Source organism: Aptenodytes forsteri, unplaced genomic scaffold, assembly GCF_000699145.1.
Source record: "Aptenodytes forsteri isolate BGI_AS27 unplaced genomic scaffold, ASM69914v1 Scaffold256, whole genome shotgun sequence".
Classification (NCBI taxonomy): Eukaryota; Metazoa; Chordata; class Aves; order Sphenisciformes; family Spheniscidae; genus Aptenodytes; species Aptenodytes forsteri.
The window spans coordinates 2884065-2899445 of NW_008795021.1; positions in this window are offsets into that span (position 1 = coordinate 2884065).

A 15381-nucleotide genomic window follows, 5' to 3' on the forward strand; every position below is an offset into this window, starting at 1 on the left:
ATAGATCTGAGAGGTGTGAACAGTCCCATTTGTATCATAAGAATTATTTTAGATGATCAGCAATGCTAATCCAATTAGAGCAGGTGAGCTACCTAAACAGAGGCACCTAGTGCCATTTGCAAACCCTGTAGGTGCTGCAGACATTTGCATGGGCTTGACAGACATGACTAAAGGGCTTACAGGACCCCAGGCAGAATATCCTGTGACATCTAATTGACATTAGATGAATTTGTTTATAAATCTGAATTCTGCCCTAACTGTTATATTGTCAACCTTTCCACTGTTTGTTCACATTACTAGTCTCAGCGCAAGCTCATGACTAGCACCTCTGTTCGGTATTGTAAGATGGTACCCGGAAGAGAATGCCTGTTTATTTTGCCCAACATGGTTTTTGTTTTTGTTCATTCTGACCCACTAAGCCAGAAGATCCAAAGAGTATAACTAAGTGTGAAGTGTATCTGACCAGCATCATAAGCTTTGTCTGTATCAATAAGTTAGAGTACCATAGAATGGACATAGTCATTGGAGGTCAGTCATCTCTACTTTTTAGTTTGCAGTAAGGTTTTCTCCTATACCAGCTATCGCCTTTGCCAAACAATTCCCTTTCTTGGTTCAAGACAGCAAAATCCAGCCAGTTCTTACAAAGAACTTAAATAATCTCATACTGTTTTGGAGGCTAAAAGTGTTTAAAAAGTATGGACTGGGCCAAACCGCTCTGGCTGGCCTCAGGGTCCCAATACAGAACCTCTCCCTGTTTAGCCTATTGGTACGGAGTAGGTATAGCTAAAGAGACCCTTATGACATCTTGTCTTCCCAATACACAGCTCCTAACTGCAGAAGCCAGTCTGATCTGACAAGACCCAAGAGGCTTTTTCCAGTCTTGAAATGGCACCATTTCTTTCTCTGCTGGAGGATATGTCCTGGCTCAGGAAGACCTTCCATGTTTCCAGGTTTCATAATTTTCACTGTGGAAACAAGAAGTAAGAGCAAAATTAAGACTCAGATACTTTCTCTACCCGGCCTTAATTTAGCCTTCAGCACCTAGCTATTGTGCCTGCTCTTTAATTTGGACAACACATTGAATGTTCACCAAAGAGGACCTAAAAAAGGAGTGCAACCTGCTTTGAGCAGTATCTTGCTTTGGCATTTCAGGTGGGAAAAATTTGGCTTGTGGATAGGATTTGACAGAAGACTACCAGTATCTTTTTTCCAGTGTGAATGCTGAGTCATTTTGAGACTATGCTGCATACTGAAGAATCAACCTCAAACAGTTAAAGGTTGGATTAAGACATTTTGGTGGTTTAGATCTCTAATCCAGTAAGAAAATGGGTTAAAACTTCCTAAACTGCAATCTTTCTTGAAAAGAATAGATGTCAATAGCTAACTACAACACCTGTTTATACAGCAAAAGACTAGAAAGCTCAGAAATTGATTGCCTTGAAAATTGGGACCCAATGGCAAAACTGTGAACAGACTAAAAATCTTGATTCCCAGGTTTCTGCTTTAGTTAGTAAACTATATGCTATGGCAAGGAGCAACAAGAATAGGGCCACTTCATGAGAGAAGATGAGGAGCTGACCACAATGCAGGTAGGTAGGAGCAATGACCACACTTAAAAGGGCACAGCCCCACAGTATCCAAGCAAGACAAACAGAGCAGGATTGGTGACAGTAACAGGCTCAGCCAACAGTCCAGTGATCAGACATATGCAAAGTGACATGTTAGGTTTGAAGTCAATCCAGGAAGTCCAGTCAGCAAGTCAGGATCATCAAGGACACAGACCTACCTACAGTGTAGCTCAGGCAAGGACTAGGGCCTGGGCCTGAGCTTAAATGGAGCTCTTGGGTCAGAGGTGAAGGATGTATAGGCAGAAGTCCTGGATGTTCTCAGGGCAATCAAAGCCAATTGGTGCACTCAGGGCATACTCACTATACACTGTTTCCTGTTCCTAATGCCTATCAAGAGGAATCTTAAGCATTGCTATTGTTACTTTTCTTGAGGTGACGTAGTCTTTCATTAAATGTATGGACTGCTTTATTTTACAATGTTTCAAGAGCTTCCTTAATAGTTTTTTGCAATTATTTCCAGTTTTAATTAATGTGATGCTATAGTTATAACATCCTGCTTACAATATAAGTAGCAGCAACACAAATCTTTTGACAAGGTCACCTCCCAGACCAAAAGCACGTGTGTTCCCCGAAAGGTAATGTGCATTGGAAGAAACAATAGAAGAAACCTACAAATGCTGGTGGCTCCTGAAAGAGATCTTACCTCATGACAAAATTGTCTAACCTTAGTGTTGGACAATTCTGTGCTAGTACCTGCACATTGCAATGAGTTTTGAAAAGCAAGAGATGTAGGTTATCTTGCTTGTGATTATAACTGGTGCTGGATTTGAATAAGTGCATTTGAATAATCAAACACCAGCAGCTGTTGGGAAATAGAAAAAAGAAAAGCTAATCTGATAGGTCCTGTCAGAGAGTGAGAGTCAGGGACAACGTAGCATTTTGTCTCTTCATATGAGACCATTTCACGCAGACTGCTCTTCTTTCGGTCTGTGATGTGCCAGCTGAAAGGGGTGAGGTTGTGACCTCTTCATTTTACTAGCAGAGCTGATTGACAGCAAAGGGCACACCAGCACCTATGAAGGCCCACCCTATACTGTCCTCTGACATTCACAGCCTTTTATTACATTTTCAAATCTTTTCTATGACTTCCCACTTGTTCTTAGAGCTTAGTCTGTAAAGCACATAGAATATTTTATTTTTTAAAGCAGAGGTTGGATGGAGAGTGCAGATATGATGGCACACCACATTAATATGTTTACTTTGAAAATTGCACTCAGTCCAGGAAATCTCATTGATTTCTGTATTTGGCTGTAGAGCCAAATCTTTAGCTGAACTATGGCTTCCAGTTTTGTCTGCTTCTGACAGCTAAAGTTCAAATCTGCCCGGAGAGTTCCTAAAAATAGAAATTTACAGAAAGGTTATGAAAATTACTAGGGGGGCAAATGCTTCTTTAAAAGTGAAACTAACTGAAATTGCTTACAGTGAAGACAACCGCAATGGCAAGTATTGGGTGAAGAAGTACTAGCTCTAGCCTTTAAAGACTTCCTCACCTAAATTATCAAAAGCGACTGTTGATGTAGGTGTTTCACCATAAAGTATTCAAACCAAGATGCCTCAAACATGTTTAAATTTCACAGTGATTGAAAACACACTATTTGGAAATCAGATTCCACAAGTTATTCTGAGTTAAGCACACAAAGCAATGACTTCCTGAAATTTTAGGCCAAATTTTAAATGTGTAGTGCATCACAAGCTATGAAGTTCATTGTTGCAAAGGATTATTTAGAGATCTGGTGGAACTCAGAGCTATATGAATGTGTGAATTTCTAAGTATATGATACCAAATTATTTCTGGTCAGGAAAATACTCCTTACCATATTATCACACCTTTATGGGTATTGTAGGTAAGTTCTATGCCTTTCTACGAAGTTTATGAGACAAAATATCTGAGCCTCCACATTGTTTGCTTTATTAGTCACTCTTTTTTGATTTTTATTCCAGTAATTGTTGTCCTAATGAGTTTCAGATAATCAAATGAATAGCAAGATAATAATCCACTTTTAAAGTTTTGTTTTATTTAGGTAAACCATCCCTCCTCACATTTTCTCCTGACAGCTAAAAGGCATTCTTCTAGCCCACTAAAAATGCAATTAAATATAGATGAAATAATAAGATGCTGATATCGATTAATAAAAGCTAGGTAATTTTCGAGTTTAGTCTTTGGTTATAGTATTACCAGAAACCCAATCATTCTTCGGTATAGCAGCACATATGGCACATAATATCACCCACTGTTCTGAGGCGCCCTGTTAGACAACCATATGTGCCGACAAAAGTCTCTGGTTGTTCAGGGGCTTATTCAAGATTGACTGGCTGCTTTTTCTCAAAATGTCCTTGATTCACTGTTTTACATCTAAATTAGAACTTTTAAACTGTAAATATTCATGCTCAGTTTTAAAATGCTACAGCATGTATAATTTTGGCCTGAAATACCAAGCTTCATTTCTACCAGATAAAAACATGCAACTCCTCGGCACTCAGGAGCTATGAAGAAAGGTTTATATTCTGATCTTGCAGTCTAAGCATTATTAACTTCCTTGCCTAAATCTTTTTCCCACTTTACTCCCTACCAGTACACACCCCTAGATGTGACCTTCTTCATGGTTGTAGCACTACAGCCCTCATTTCACCTCTTATCTTTTAGTATCCAGTTTACATACACACTCTGTGAGTTCTCTGTGGTTTGAAGAGTGGAAACATCCCATAGGAAATGTATGTAAATAGCAGCAGTTATGGGACAACAAATAATGAATCTTTTGTGAGTCAGCTTTGGCTGCTCTGAATAATATGGTGTGGAAGATAGCTCATCACAATAAAAATGATATTGTAGGATATTTGCTTAAAGGAAAAGTTAAAGCATGGGAATATATACTGAAAATAAGACTGGAAGAGTATTTTACAATGCAATTTAGAGTGAGAGCAGTGCAGAATAAAATCACAGAACATTTGCAATGAAATCTTCGATATACTCTCTTTAATGGGAATTAAAAGGCAGGAAGATACAAATTTCATTTAACACAAAAGTAGGTCATTTTACTTCTCTGACATAAGAATTCCTTTGCTAAAGGAACTGAGATGATTTAATGTAGGCTTTAGTAATGAGTATGACTTAGCACCTCATGACATTCTGTTAAACAATTAGGACCACACAACACCTGTGAAGCACATAATAGGTGGACTCATAAATGATAGCCTGCAACGTTGTCTGTCAATATGGAATCATCCCTGGGTAGTGTGTCTCTGATGGATTTCCTTATGACTAGATTTTACATTATTCAACATTCTCCTCAGTGACCTAAAAGTAAATATAAAATCAGCATTAATAAAAGCTGCAGATGACATGAGGGTTGGTAGAGTGGTAACTAACAGTGAATATAGATAAGTCAGTGTGATTTTGGTCAGCTGGTAGACTTGTCTACTCAAACAAACTGTAATTTAATACAGCAAGATACAGCTATCCCTTCAGAATACTGAATTCTAAACTGAAAAATAGTGACTTTAAAATAAATTGTTGAGTCACAGTGGACAAGAATCTGAGTTCTCATTGTGATGCTATGGCACAAAGAGGTAAGCACAAACTGTGAATGTACAAACAGAAGTAGTGAATAGAAACAGGGAAATGTTTTTTACTCTGCATGTGGCATTGGTGACACCGGTGTGCTGCCTCCAGGTGCAGTACATACGTCTTAAAACTGGTGCTGAAAAATTAGAGGAAAGGGCAGGAAAGAATAGCAAATACGTCATGAAAGACTTAAAGAGCTCAGTGCTTATTTTTAGCAAGAAGGACATTAAGAAGTGACTTGGATTTGTTGTTTTGCATAAAGAAAATACCAAGGTCTCCTCTCTAATAGAGAAAGCAATAATACTGGGGGAGGGGAAAAAAAATCATTTTTTATTTCTTCAATTCAGACCTATCTTCCTTTCAGAAAGAATGTCTGAGTTCAAGACAGGGGTAAGTGGGTGAAATGTGATGATTTATGAAAGGCAGAGTGTCATGCTGAGTAATCTAGCACCCCTTCTGATCCTAAACACCATGAATCTATGATACATAGATTAATATGTTTTCTCCCAGCTCCATTTGGTTGTTCCACAAATAGATTTAATTGTGGCAAGTGTTAATCCCATTTCTTTCCAAAAAACACTGGCACTTCCAAATGGAAAAATATTAGTTAATATAGAAAATCTGCAAATATTAAGTGTAAATGTTTATATTTACATCACCCTGAGCTGAGTGGGCAGATGCTGATACGCATGTGTAATGGTATTAATACGGATTGTTGAGTATAAATAATGAAAAAATTGTGCTTATTCATAGATGATAATAGTAGGGTTCTTGCACCACTGCTCATCTAAGTGTACGGTACATTTTTAAAGTCTTATGCGAAGCGTTTGATTTTCCAGCTACTGGTTATTCCCATCGAAGCTGTTACCCTTTCTACAAGACCGCGCTGCCCGCGCTGCGGAGCTCGCCGCGGAGCGCCTTCAGCACCACGGCCAGCACCCGCCGCCTCCTCGGCTTCCCGGCCGCCTTGGGCTCTCCGGAATTAATAGCCCGGTCCTTCTGTAGGCCTTACACTTTTCAGAACAAAAGCCTTTTATTTATAAGATTCGGTGGCTTAGTTTGGTTATCTTCCGTAGAGAATACAGAATAATCATGGGCAAAGTGAGAGGCTTGGTTTTTGAAGTCATTAAAGATGCATAGATGCACAGTAAATGCAATCAAACTGCAAACAACAAGGTGCGAGTGAAAACCTTGTTCTGCTGGTAACCACCACTGACAGGATGCATTGCCAAGTCTAATGTGTGGTGGGATGGCCCCGGCCAGCAGCCAAGCACCCACAGAACTGTTTGCTCACTCTTCCCTCCCCTCCCGCAGTGGGAATGGGAAGAAAATAGGAAAAACAAGAACGAGAAAACTCATGGATCAAAACAAAGACAAGGAAGTCACTCACCAGTCACTGCAGTTGGCAAAACAGACTCAACTTGGGGAATTTAATTTAAAACATTTAATTACTGATTTGGGTATTGGGAAACAAAGATGACAAACATTTAAACACTTAGGGAAGACACCTTTTCTCTCCCACTCCCAGGTTCAGCTTCACTCCAGACACCTCTCCTCCCTGCTTCCCAACCTCCACTCCCCTTCCTATCACTGCAGGTTACACTTAGTCCTCCTGTCAGTGAGGCAACAGATGGTGCAGGAGGTTGGGGTCAGTGCATAGCTATTTCTTTCTGCTGATTTGTTCCTTTTTAGCTCCACTGCCCCTTCCTTCTTACTCTTTCCTCTGCTCCAGTGTGTGCTCCTCCTCAAGGCACCGTCCCTACAGGGGGGTACTTGCTGCAGTGCGTGCTTATCCATGAGCTGCAGTCCCTTCATGGAAGTATCTGCTCCAGTATGGGTCCTCCACAGGCTGCAGTCCTTTCCAGAAGTGTTTGCTTTGGCATGAGCTTACGCACAGGCCACAGTCTCTTCAGGAAAGTACCTGCTCCAGTGTGGGTCCTCCATAGACCACATTTCCTTCAGGGGTGTAACAAGCTCCACCATGGAGTGCCTCCTAATGCTGTGGCCTTGTTGTTCCCTCTGTTGTTCACTTGTTACATCACCCTTGGTGTTTTCTGCCTTTTCTTAAATATGTCCTCACAGAGGCACCACAAATTCCTCTGATTTGCTTAGCTTTGGGATGCAGTGGATCCACTGCTGAGCTGGCTTGAACCGGTGTCCGGCACAGGGCAGTCCCTGACTTCCTCCTACAGAGGCCACCCCTGCAGGCCCCCCACTACCAAAACCTTACCATTTATTCCCTACACAGAATGTCATACCTGAGATAAAGAAACTAGCTTGGGAAAAGGTCAATATGTTGGGCAAGAGCTCAGTAGTTTTTTTAGATGGCAGGAAATGCCCCCTAAGGACTAGAGAAAGGAGTATTTGGCTCACTGTGTCTGAGACCAAAACAAATCCATTCTTTTCATTTGCCTTGGTTCCACAAGGTCTCATGGACTCATTCCAGATTTAAAGCACCCAAAGTTAAAGGAGAATGGGGCTAAATTTCATTTGTTGTCCTCCTTGATTGAATTGCCCCTGCTTTGTACATTGGATAATTACTTGCAGATGTGCAAAGAAAATGTAGAATGCTAGTTCACTAATTTTCAAACATGTAAAAAACTATAAAGACTCAAAGCATTTGGAAATGAGGTCTCTTTCACCACTGATAAGGTAGACCTCCTAAGGAGTATGGGTATTTTTGATAACAGATGTGAGTACAGCATGTGACAGCAGATCTCTGTTAGATCGATCTAACTAACTGTTGCAAGGAACTTGCAGCACCACAAACTTTGAAATGTGCACCCAAGATCTGGAGAGAGTTTGTGTTGTAGGTACTAGAGTGTATGGAAGATCATGCCCATTGTATCTTCACAGTTATTGCTTGTGCTAGCTAGGTTAAGCTAGCATTGGCACAGCTGCAAATGCCAGATCCATAATTCCACTTTGTTTTTAGACTCTTTTCATGTATTGGAGACTGGCTTGGTGCAGCTCTGTTTACCAGTTTGGATTCCTTTGACCTGATTTGCCTGGGATATATGTTGGTGCAGCTCCATTAATTTCAGAGACATAAATCCAGACTTATACTAACATAAATGTCAGACATATTTATAATGGCATCCATATATTCTTCATTATATTCATGGACAATAGTCTACTAACAAGTCAATCAACTTCCTTCCAAACAAGCAGACTAATGAAAATAACTTATCAATATCCAGCTATTATTTTTTCACAGACAAAATGAAATCACATCAAGCAAACTACAAAGCCTCAATTTTTCTTGTGTCTTTAACACAGAAAAATTTTTTAAAAAAGCAACTTTTTTCTATTATGGATCCAAAATTCTGCTTCTGGTGGATTTTATGATTTTAACAGGTTTTTTTAGTCTGCAGTGGCTGAATTAAACAGCAATTAACTATCATTTTAATATTCATATTTAGAATTTTTGTGTCATAAAGAGACCAAACTAATATGTCATTACAACAGGAGAATCCATCATTGTAGACTAGCTTTATTCTACCAAAAACATATTACATGTTCTATCTAGACAGATATAGGTTCTATTATAAGATTGAGATTGCATCGAATTTGGCCACTACACAGAAGATGCAGGAGTCAAATCACATGGCATCTCTTCATGGGGCGTTATCATCAGATTTCCATCACTGCTGCCATTAGCAGACACTTTTAAACATCGTTATCTCTGGGTGAGTCTGTTGAGCCCAAACCAGGAGAACTAAATCTTAATAGGACCAAATGCTTTTATATAACAGCAATTTCTGTCACTTTTCCATTCAGAGTACGAGGAATGAGACTGTAATAAGTCATCTGTGCCTAGACACTCATCTGTCAGATGTTCCTACAGAGTATTCTATAGAGTGCAATTGTTTTTTCTTATTTTCATAGTAGCAATTTGGTTTAGTGCAAAGATTGTTGGGGAGTGGACAGGTCGAGAAAAAAAAATAAAATAATGGCAGAACATTGAGTACCTCCATTAACACAAGAAGTTCTAAAGCTCTGGAGCAGCTTTTCAAAAATATGCAGGGTTCAGTATCTTTCAGTGTTCCCTCTAAGAGACAAGATATGAATAGGCTGTGAGGAAGCAAACTTAGCCCAGGTTCTTGAAATGTTCAAGTATAAAAATACATTGGAAGCATCCCTGAAAATGATGAAGTTACATTTCTAGTCTCCTCTCATCCCTCAGCTCCACTTTCATTCTCGTTTCTTATTCTCTGAAAAAAGATGATATTTAAATGGACCTACCAAAGCTTTGATTTTCCTGTCATGACTTTAATGAGTGGTTAAATTGTCCATAGTTAAAGATAGAGACACAGCAGGGAAATTTTGATTATTGGCATAACTCTTGTGGAAACATGCCTCTCTGCAAGAGTCAAAGGGTTTCATTCAAAGGGAGTCCATTGTTTCTTTAGAAAGTGAAGGCTTTGGCAAAAAACAATTATAAATAAGAAATTAACACTTTTATCATTTTAGTAACTTATTTTACTGTAATCCTAGTTGATGACTAGACTTCCTAGCTGAGATGTTCAAATTTCCACTAACTGTTTCAGTAATGTAGGCAGGTAAGCAGACATCACCTTCTCTTTCACTTAAAGTGCCTATTTGAGTGCCTATTCACTCGAAGTGCCTACATTTTTAATGAGACTGTGCTTAAATTAGGTACCTAATACAGAAAGTAATTGGGTTCTGTAAAAAATATTTCTTTACTTTTTGTTGTTTTGACACTTGCCAGAAGTTTTGTTGCTTTGACACTTGTCAGCCCTTGGATTTACTCAATTTCAGACAATAAGCTGAATCTTGTGATAGCCAAATCTGCATTCTTATGCTGGTGGGGCTTTTCAGATATCATGGGTCTTCAAATAGTATAGTCTTAAGAAATTGTCTGTGCTTCCTTCTCCAGCAAGAGGTTCACCTTTTAGCACAGAAGTCTTCATTTTCCCTGTGCTGCCACTTTGCTGATATGCAGAAATGCAAAGCCTGTTTTCAATCTGGGCCTTACATGGTAGTCCTTATGGGGTTTCATGCCACCTCCTGTTGATGTCTTTGAGTAAAATCGACATGAAGTAGCTTCAACCACAGCATGAAACTGAAGGCACACAACAATAATGAAAGGTGGGAAACTGGCAGCTAGAAGCTAATCAAATAAAACTTTGCAGTTCTTGACTTGCCTAGTGTAAAAAGGCTCATTACAGCCTCAATAGATTTTTTTTGGTCTGAATCTTAATCTACATCTAAAATTAAGATAGCAGATTTACACCTACTCTGTTTCTCACCTACACTGTTTCTCTTAACATTGCATTATTATCATGTTGTAAGCAAAGGGAAAGAAATAGGAACAGCAGGAGTGAAGAGAGTCAAGAGGAGGTTTCTGAAAAGAGCACTTGTCCTTAACAACCCCTTGTCAAGTCAGCAGGTATCTTGGAAGGTGCTGTGGGTTGCGGAATAGGCAAAATGGGTGCATAGAGATGATTATTTTCACTGACCTGAAAAGGATGGACTTGAGCTGATTTAAAAAAAAAAACAAAGTAAAATTACAAATTCCAGAATGTTCAAAAATTTCTGATGTAATGTCTAGCATTTTAGAAGATTTTAAAGTCCAGAACTGGAAAAATAGATTCCTCTGCCATTTTTCTATCAGTTTATAAAACAGCAAGCATTGCTCAAAACCACAAGTACTAGCACTAACCATGTTCTCCCAGCTGTCCCATGTGCCTGTCAGGTATAGAGGTCCAATCTAAAACCAGATACCCTGAGCACTTTCCTGTTCACTCAGTTTTGTCTCACAATTTCTCGTGAAATGTTATTGATTATTAGAATGTACAATTTGGTACAGGATTGTCTGTACTGCAATATAAAGTGTGTGTTCTTGTTGCTCTCTTATCTTTCTCATTAGTCATTCCTCTTTATTCCATGCTAGCTTGTTGTACAGTTTTTAAGTTTTTTTCTAATGGTTTGTTCCAACTTTTCTATTATTTATCTAGTTTCACTGCTCCCACCCTCCTCCATTGTGTCCTTTCTCAAAATCTTCTGTTTTTTCTATTTCACTCAAACTGCTTTGGCCTGTTACTCATATACTTACTGCTTCACTCATGGGATATTTTCTGTTGGGAGAGGAAGAGAAATTTCTTCTCTTCGCTCCCCTTGGAGCTAGCAGGAAGGGAATGCTCTTTTCCATTGCTGCTCCTGAAGGGGCAGAGCTCTGACTGAAAAAGGACAATGGATAGAAATTTCTGATGCTGATTTCCACCAAAATATGGAAAGTCTATTCTTTCCTAGAACCAGGCCTTTTACTTGCTCATCATCTAATTTTAGCTGTTAGCCGATTTTGACCTTTTGATAGTAATAACCAAGCCTTAGATCTCATAAAAGAAAAGTTTAGTCAAAATTTCTAAGTTGGGTATCTAATACTGTATGCTTAAACCTGTATTTCTTTGTCTAATTTCCAGCTGAACGGGATACTGCATGATTCCTATGGATTCCTGTCAGCTCTGGAGTAAGTAAGGTGGAAAAGGAATCGAAGAAGAAGATAGCATGAATTATAGCGCTACAAATCCCCCTTTCCTGTTAGATTGTCTACAGAGAAATACAGTAATAGCTAGGCAGTCCGTGACCCCTGACAAATCATCTCATTGTTTTCTTGGGCTTTTCTGCCTTCTTTTCTGAAACCCTGCCAGTAACCTCTTGGAGGCAGCTACTGCATTTCAATATTTTTGTGCCAGACTTAGCAACTTGGAAGGTTCATTGTTCCTTGATTTTTAGTTTGTCAAAAATGTTTTTATCTGAAAAGATTCCTGCCAAAATCTATTATAGTTTTAATAACTCTTATGAGTATGACTTCTTCTATATAATCCAGCCTATTTTTAAAGTTTGATATTTGTTTCACTGCTTTGTATTTGTCTGCCTACAAAACTTTGAGGACAGAGGAGGACTATAGTTATTCTGCTACCCTTAGTGGAATGACTTGCTGTTTTCTGGCTGTTTCTCGGGTTTTATCAGTAACAAGAGGAACAAGATGCCTGAAAAAATTAGACTTGGCCTGTGCTTTGCACTGCTGGGGTGTGTTGGGGGGACGGAGCACATACTTTATACCTTCAAAGTATGTAGAGTATGTATCAGTAGGCAGATTTCATCCACATATTTGGGTATCCTGGGAACTGCTACAAGAACTGTCTACTTTCTGTTGATCTCTTTATTTGCCCAAAGACAGACTGAAATATTCCAGTATTTAGGATATCACTTACTGTAGCTTTATAATTACTGTAACATCTGTAATAAAAATAGGCCAGATCCACCTAAAAATCACCAGATCCATCTAAAAATTGCTAGGGTTGGGATTTATGTACTTAAACCCCACATAAATAATTTTCCTCTGCCTTCATTTTGCTGCTGATGTACTTAGAGAAGGCCTTTGTTTTGCCCTTCACATTCCCTGCTGATCTCAGCTCCAGGTGTGCTTTGGCTTTCTCAGCTCCATCCCTGCATGCTTGGGCACCGTCTCTATGTTCCTCCTGGGAAGTCCATTCCTCCTTCCTCATTTCATGTACTTCTTTTTGGTGTTTGAGCTCACTCAGGGCTTCCCTGTTCATCCATACTGACCTTCTGCCACACTTGCTCACCTTCCCACACATCAGAATGGACTGATTTTATTCTCTGAGGAAGTTCAACCAGCTCTCCTGTGCCCTGGTGTCCTCCATGACAGCTTCCCATTTCATCCTGCAAAGAAGATCCCAGAATAAGCCAAAATCTGTTCTCCAAAAGTCCAGAGTTATGATTCTACTGCTTGTCTTCCTCACTCCTCTCAGGATTTTAAACTCCACAGTCTTATGGTCACTGTAACCAAGACAGCCCCCAACCTGTAATAGTCTACTTATTAGAACAGTATTCCACTTAGTGGGATATTTTAGGTTTTAGGTTCCTTCAATCCCTACAGTCCCTCAGTCTTGTAGGGATTGAATCTACCTCATTGACTGATACTATATTTTCTCCCAGTTTAATAGACATTGAACAACATTAGGCAAAGAGCAGATCTCTGCAGGACCTGCTAAAAACACCCCAATGGATGATTTGCAATTTACATATACAATTACATTTTGCAATCTCTTACTTGGCTAGTTTTTAATTTGCTTGAAGTATATACTTCAAGCTTGATTTTGTATATACCTAACTTTCATCAGAATGTCATGAATCTAAATATATTACACCAATTACTTGTATTAACCATGCTTTTAATCCAACTATAAACAATATCAGATTTGTTTGATAAGACACAGTCAACAAAGCCATGTTGATTGCCATTAATTAAACACCTTCATTTAATTCCTTGCTGATTGCATTCTGTAGCAGCCTTTTTGTGATTCTGCCCAAAAGCACTGTACAGCTGATGGGCCTATTGTTTCAAGGTGATGGCACTTAGAAGGAAAAAACATGGAAAGGAGAGAAGGAAAAATTGTAGCAAACAAGTATTTCACATCTGAATGTCTGTTTTCCTGCTCCCTTGGGCACTGGCCATGTTGAAAGGAGGTCCAGCATACATGTTTAGGACAAAACCTGTCCCAGTCAGGAAGCTGCAGCAGACAGAGAAGGCAAACGGTATTTTTTATATTATTTTGCTGCAAAAAATTTACTTCAGTTTTTCAAAGTTAGAGGAATTTTTTGACAAAATGCATCCCCCAAACTCGGGGAACAGAAATGGCAAGGATGATGTTCCGTGCCCTGCTGCTCTAAGGGGTTATCACGGAGAGACAACTCTGTCTCTGTGAGCAGAGCTGGCTGCTTCAGAAAGCACCCTGCTCTGCTAAAGCTGAATGAGACAGAACTCAACTTAAATACAGAGGATAGAAGCTAGCAATTGCTTTGAATATAGGTCAAGTAGTCTTATTGCTTATTCATTAGGTTTTGTGTTTTTAAGTATAGGTTATTCAGCTATGTAATTGTTTAAATCAGGAAATGAGGCCCAGCTGACACTTGTTTGATTTAAGATGTTCTTCACCACACCTCTCTGTCTACTATCTGTGCAATTGAGATTGAGCTAGACAATACTGTACACAAACACAGCTACTGCAGTCTGGCTTACTCATACACTGCCACACCAACTTTTTTCCATTAATAAGCATATTGAATGCAATACCCCTCTGGATAAGGTTGCCTTTTTGTTCATTAGAAGATTGAGCCTGAGACAGATTCTTGAAAGCTTCCAGGTATTTAACATCCATTTCCATTGTCAGGGGACAAACATGGCAAACCCCCTACTAACTAGCTATATAAATGGGCAAAAAGTGTACTTTTAAAGGGATCTTAACATTCAAATCTTTGAAAAGTATTTGGCTGGAACTTTGTGAAAACTGTATTTCAAAGTCAGGGTGGACTAGGATTTTAAGGAGACACTTTTTTTTTTCTTTCCAAGTGAGCTTCATCGCTGATTACAGATATCCTTAGAGTAATTATTATCATTCTTACAGTTTATCAGGAGAATTTCACAAGGCCCTTTTGGAGGACCAAAAGTCCCTCACAAAAGTTATGGCATGTTAACTGTGTGGGGCTGCACACTTGTGTGGCTCCATCCACTTCCTCATGTGATGTGGCCATGCACATAAAACACAGGCTGGTACTAATAGTCTTGCACGTACTACATACTAATTACTAACACTACATCCCCAGAACTCATCTCCTCATCCTCTTTCCTTGGTGAATCTGTGCTTACCTAGCACTGTCTAGTCTCCAGTCTACAAGCTAGACTCCAGTCTAGCATATTACTGGAGGAATCCTGATAGAAAACCCACAGGGATGTGGAAATATTCTCTCAGAAGCCAGTATGCCAGTCTTGAATCTCTTCATTTGGTGGGTTCCTGTGTTCTTGGACTCTCTGAAGTTACCGATGGTTTTCCACAGACCTCAAAAGAACAGGATCGGGATACTAATGTATACTGCATAATGCTCACTGTCCAAAAGAATCATAAATATTCATACCACTAGTGGTACTTCTGGCAGATATCTTGTCTGGTTAGTGGAGAAAATGGCATGCAAAGAACTGTTTTGGTTGTCAAAATCATGTTGGGTTTTTTTTTTCTCTGTTCATCAGTAGACACTGTCTTTTGCCTTTGGCGAGCTTCATAGGCAAGTCCTGCACGCCACATGTCCAAGATTTAAGACTTCTTTTGCCCAACAGTACTGCTATCAAAATCTCCTCTCTCT